This window comes from Moschus berezovskii, chromosome 11 (assembly GCF_049115385.1).
Source record: "Moschus berezovskii isolate FMDL1 chromosome 11, NW_MosBer_1.0, whole genome shotgun sequence".
Taxonomy (NCBI): Eukaryota; Metazoa; Chordata; class Mammalia; order Artiodactyla; family Moschidae; genus Moschus; species Moschus berezovskii.
The window spans coordinates 77,482,680-77,488,679 of record NC_142470.1 but is presented as its reverse complement, the minus strand read 5'-3'; the positions used below and the strand labels follow the sequence as shown (position 1 = coordinate 77,488,679).

At 46.2% G+C, this 6,000-nt stretch overlaps 1 protein-coding gene across 2 annotated transcripts in view; it reads left to right on the top strand.

Moving 5' to 3' along the window:
* Positions 1 to 2,097: 2,097 nt before the first annotated feature.
* FOXN2 (forkhead box N2) overlaps positions 2,098 to 6,000 on the top strand; it is a 59,485-nt gene continuing 55,582 nt past the window's right edge. Inside the window, exon 1 of one of the 2 annotated variants that reach the window (XM_055399545.2) lies at positions 2,098 to 2,188. The gene's annotated coding sequence lies outside the window, so the exon portion shown is untranslated. Of the gene's footprint in view, positions 2,189 to 2,342; positions 2,515 to 6,000 lie in introns of those variants that run through there. The other variant, XM_055399543.2, reaches the window with a different exon arrangement.

The window sequence follows — 6,000 nt, the reverse complement described above, 5'->3', positions numbered from 1 at the left end:
GAATACTGGAATGGCTTGCCATTTTTTTCTCCAGGGGATCTTCCTGGTGGTAAGATCAAGCCTGCATCTCCTGTTACCACAGCACCATCCAGGAGATCTTAAATGCCAGGATTCTCTTTTTCCTAAAGAGTTAGGCTCTGGTTTCTTAGCCTTTTTACTCTTGTAAGCTCCTTGGGAAAAGCTACTCACTCTGAATCATAGTTATTTTTAGTCAGAGATTTTCCTTGGTAGGTATTCAAAGTCCTCTAAAATAGCTGCTAAGTATACAAGTGTCCCTGGACTCTGATCTAAGTGTGACAGATTTCCTAAGAGACATGAGCCTCACCCACAGAGATTATTTAAATGTGCCAGCCTCTCTGGGGTGAATCGATCAGTAGAGAAGACAGGTAGAGAAAACTTACTGAATGTAGAGGCAGTAGATTCATTATTTGATCATTGACAAGTTACATCATTTTTCTGGATTTGTTTTCCCATCTATGATAGATTGAGCTCCTAGATGAAATATCTCTAAAGTATATATAACTTCCAGTTCTCATTTTGTAGTTCTTGTGTAGTTGAGGAGGATTGTTTGGTCATCTGGGTTTAAAATAGATTAGACGGAAAAAGAGAAACTAAAGTCCCATGTTTCAAGTAAAACACTAGTACAGTAATCTGTAGGGAGATGAAGACCTATGTCAGTGGCCACCATGACAATGACCAGCAGAGATAAAACAAGACTGAGGTCTGAGAAGATTGTTATTCTCCAGTAGCCTTCTTCTCTCAAACTTCCTGCTTACCTCTCTTCCCTTTCTGCTACACTCTTCCTCTAAAACTTCCTTGAATTTGCCCACTTGAGGGGGCAACAGTGATTGCACTGAAGGGAGAAACCCAAGCAACTCTTACTTCAACTGAAGCATGTTGTACATTTGCCTTGTGATCTCTTAACTCTGAATGCAGCTACGAGGCCCTCCAGGACAGTGTAATGAAAAGCAAGCGCAACTAGTAGATGACTGAACAAATCACATAAACAGTTTCATCTGTGGAATGAGGGGAACATTTCCATTTTTGTTACTATACATGGTGATTCCTATAATTCTTCTGTATCTCTATCATCCTTGGCTTGTTTTGTTTTCAACAGCAGCTTGTTTCATATTCTGCTCACTTTATACTTAGAACCTGGCTCACATACTGTTAACATTCATTGTTCAGGAAGGAAATGAACTTCAGTTAGCATCTACTGTGCCTAAGTTACTGTCAACGTCTATTTCATATACTCTTTCTTAAAAAAATCCACTCAACACATTTGTGAGGTAGGTATTGCTACTCTAGTTTTTGAAGATGTAGTATAGGAATTCATTAATTATCGGGATCAGAGTGGTAACGGTAAAATGGGGCCTTATGTCACTTACCCATTTTGACAGGTTATTTTTCTATCCCTCAGTTTCCTTAACTGTAAAGTGGGAATTATTAAGAGTTAGGAGAGGGTTGGCAGATTTCGTATAAAAACAAAACAAACTAGCAAGTATTTCTCAAATGGAACATTCTTATGCTGAAATTCGGCTTTAACTAGACACACCTGTATTTTACCTAGCAACACTATTTTAGCATTACGGTTACAACAATGTAACCGTGTAAAGAATTTAGCCCAGTCCATCGCACTTAGTGCGTGTTCTGGAGCTCCTTATTAAATTTTGTGTCTGCTTCCCAAGCCCTTTATTTTTTTTTTAAATCTCACTTTGAGTTTAGTGTCCACATAAACTTTCAGTCAAGCGAGAGTGATACTACTGTAAATTTCTATTAGTGCTTTACCGTTTCTAAAGCTCTTTCAATTAAAGCCTGGCCAATGGCGGAAAGCTCCTGAGGAAACACACACAGTGCGGGTTACCGAGGGCTGTCGCCACAGTCGCAGCACTAGCTTCTCCGACCGACCAGCCTGGCGGCCACCCTCGCCCCACCCAGCCGCGTCCCGCCCCCTCCCCATCTCGGCCAGTCAGCGGCCGTGCCGCGCCCCGCCTCACTCCTATAGGCCCTTCCCGGACAGGCGAGGCCTTTCCATTTTCCCGCCTTCCCCAGCCCCTCCACAGCCCGAAACCTGACTGGATCACAACGTCACCGCCCTGCCTTCCGTGCGAGCCCCGCCCTTCCGGGCACCCCTTCCTCCGCCACCCGCCGCCTCAGCAGCCTGCAGGTTCCCAGGCCTGGGCCTCGGGTAGGAGGTGGAAGGAGAGTGGGAGGGACGGGCTGAGCCCCACTGCCGGGGAGTCGCTGGGGGCGGGGACTGGAGGGAGGGGCGGGGCTAATCTCCTTGGCGCCTCGTTGCCATGGCAGCGGGGGGAGGGCGGAGGGAGGGGAGGAAGCGAACGGGAGGGGGATGTGGTACTGCTGCGGCCGCCACCGCAGCTGCCGCTGCCTGCTCGTGGCCGTGTCTTCCCGGAGGCGGCTGCTGGAAGCCGCCGAGAGCAGCTGTGGTGTTCTGCCATATTGTGTCTTCCCCTACCCATCCCTCGCCCCTCCGCTGCGGCGGCCGAGCTGACGGTGAGTCCCGGGCGGAGCGGCGCCTTCCCCAGCCGGCGCCGCCCGGCGTCCGTGCTCCCCGCCGCGAGCCGCGCGGCGGCTCCCGGGCTCGGAGACAGCGCGTGCGGCAGGCGCCTGGCGTGGGGCGCCGGGGCGGCTGTCCCGTGACGCGCCCGGACTTTTTTGTCCCGTGATGAATTGGCGCCGCCAGGGGAGTCTTCCCTTGCGCGTGGCTTCGGTGGCTTGTGGGCTCCCGGGGGGCGGCGAACTGAGGGTAGTGCAGCCCGGTGAGGAGTTAGGAGTTTTTCCTGAGGGGTGTAATGACGGCCCGGGAGCGGGTGTTGCCGGCGCCTCGGAGAGGCTTGGAGGTGGCTCCGAGGACTCTCCGGGCTCGACTCAGGGCGAAGCTACTGTTGAGGGAAGCGCCCCACGCCCGTCGGGAGGCACTGCCGGAACCCCCTCCCCCGGCTGGAAGTGCAGCGAGACGTGCCGGGCGTGGAGTTCTCGTCCGGCCCCGGGCGCACTGGCTGGGCCGGGCCAAGTGGAGCCCGGGGAGGCGCCGGGCGCGGCCGGCAGGGAACTCCGAGCAGCCGGGCGGCCGAGCGTTGGGGTGGGCAGGGCTGGGTCCCGGATGTGGGGGCGGCCGACCTCGGCACGCTCTGGCCCTTCCTCCAGCGGGCGCCCGGGGGTCCGTCGAGGGTGGTGTCTCGGGGTGAGAGTTAGTGTTTTTGCTTTGCAATATGGACACTTCCTCTTCGCCGCTTCTCTTGGGCCCTCTATCTCTGCCCTTCAGCTCTTTTTACTGGGAAAGGGAGAGGTCGTGAGGGCGTGTGCGAGATCCCTCAGCCCTTCTGAGTTCGCTCCGCGGCAAAAGCCGAGAGTTTGGAACCCGGGAAGAAGGTGGGAGTCGAGGGAAAACCGCCCATGTGTATAGTGCTCCATTTTATTAAACTCCACCCCATTGCCCCTTTGCAGAATACCTCTGTTCCCATCGCCATTCACGAGAGTTAGCGTGTCTTAATTCACTGGGGGCACACTCTCGGGAATCTTCCGGGACCTGATTTCTGCTTTAAAATCTCTTTAAAGCAGCCCCTGTACTTCGTTTTCTGTTTATAGAAAAAAGCCTTAGCGTGCAAGGAAATGACACCCCCACTCTGAGGTTGTGGGAAGAGGTCGATTGTTATTTCCAGGTTAGTTTACGCTGTTAATCCTGTCTTCTGATTGTGACAGCCACGTGGCCGACTGAGTGTCAATGAGTGCCCCAGCGCCCTAGGGCAGAGGCTTCACTGGCAGCCAGGGGCTTTGTAGCACTAGCCCTGCAGTTAACTGCTTTGGACCCACATTTTGGTGTTTCCTGAGATGGGGAAGTGGAAAAAGCTGAATTGTTCATCTCTATCTCTGTTTCAACCAAGTCGACTTCTCCCTGTTTTCTTGCAGTCCGTGTAAGGTGCCTTCTGTTTTGATGATTCGTATTTAAAATCTAATCAGTATTAGGTACCATTAAGGAGTGATGGGGAACAGAATAGTACATTTTAGAGTTTATCAACTCTGGGGGAAGAAATCCTTTTAAATTTCAGAGAGGTTAATAAGTTTCTAATGTAATCAGAAGTAGTCACATTTTGGAGGATTTCTTTTTGATAGTTTCATTATGACCTGAAAAGATGTATTACTAGTGGAAATACTTGTTTAGAGATAAAATACTTTGTTTGATTGGTGCATGGGCACTTTTTTTTTTAAGGGAAAGTATTAACAGCTAGTATAGATGTTAACATCAACAGATTTTAAAGAAATGAAATTGTTTTAGAATATGTAAAAGAGACGGAGGGCTGAAGATCAAAAATAACAAAAAGCAAAATAAATATATTATTAAATTATTTTAAAGTAAGATAAGTTAAAAAGGTTGAAGATAGAACAGTTGGACAGTTTGGAGTTTTCAGGATTTAGGTATCAATGATCTTTGATTTCATCATGTTAAATTTTGTAAATGTTTTGGCGAATTTGAATTATTTCTGTAACATATGTTTTTATTTGCAACAGTTTTATTTGAAGAGTGCTAAACCGCAGGAAACGTTTAGAATTATGTGGAGAAGTTATAGCAGCACCATTTATTAGAATTTTAATATGCCATAATAATGGTTTTCAGGGAAGCTAATAGCTAAAAAGATTGGAGAGGCTTCAGTGCAGAAAAGACAATGCAATTGAGAAGTGAATGTGTGTGGTGACCACTGAGACCAATGCATAGTTGAGAAAGAAAACTAAATGAGATGAAAAAGTCCTTATATAATGGAGGAAACACTGAAAACATATACTGGGAGATAACTGCATTCATAGTTATGAGAGGTGGCTCTCGAATAAAACTTTACAAAGTGCCATCCAGGCAAGGATTAATCTTGTTCTTGTGGCAGCTTGTATATGTGTGCCTTGCTTTTGGATTGTTGTCATTTTCGCAACTGGATTTTGCATACTTGGAAAAGGTACTCCAGAATAAAGGGCCCAATTCTTTGTTGATTTCTTAGGGAAGAAAAAGTGCTCTAGGATTTGATCCTTATTCTTAGGTTGAAGAGATGTGATTAATACATGTGAAAAAAAATTTACAGTGTGAGATGATATAATTAGGAATTAAATTGTATGATGCAGGCAGGTACTGTAAGAGTTGAGAAGGAAATTAGAAGGTTTGAGTAAGATAGAGGGTTTGCTTCTTGAAGGGAGTAGGTTTTTGCTTTCAGAAGTCTTACCTTCATGTTAGTCCCACTAGATTAATCTTCCTAAAGATTATATCACTCTAATGACCAAAACCTCTTATATAATAAAAGAGTAATATCAAATTTCTTCTCAAGAGTTTTTGAAATTTGGACCTAGTCTTCTCCCATCTTATCTTCCACAGGAACTGTTCATTATTTACTACTTCAACGTGGTGTAACAATTTACTTCTTTTTCCCTTGGATGATACAACATTTTTCTGTTGGAAATGCACTTACACACATCCTCTTAACCACTGAAAATCTACTCAGACTTAAGACTTGGTTAAAATGTTAATTGTCTTGAGAGCCTTGGAATCATTTTAGACCTGCCTTCCACCTCTCCAACAGAAAAGTCTTATTCTCTTGGGTTGCAGCATTCTATACTACCTTGTGTGTTTTTTTTAATAAATAGTTTTCGAGCACCTACCATTTGCCAGGCACTGTTATGGGAACTAAGGCTACAGCTTGCAAAACAGATTCCCTATTCTTCATCCCAAGAAAATTATAAAGGCTTTGACCACCCAGAGGAGTCTCCCCCCCCCCCGCCCCCAGATAGATGCTCAGTGAGTATTTGATTATTTTCTGAATAAAGGAAAGGCAGCACTTACAAGGTAGAGAGATGAATTAAAAGTATGCATGAAGGGTACGAAAGAATAACCAATTATGGATGGCCTTGCAAACATCACTTCTAAATTTAAACATGGTTTAATTAAAAAAAAAAAAAAAGATGGCATTTAAGCCTGGGAATGAGGGGTTAAAGTCCTTA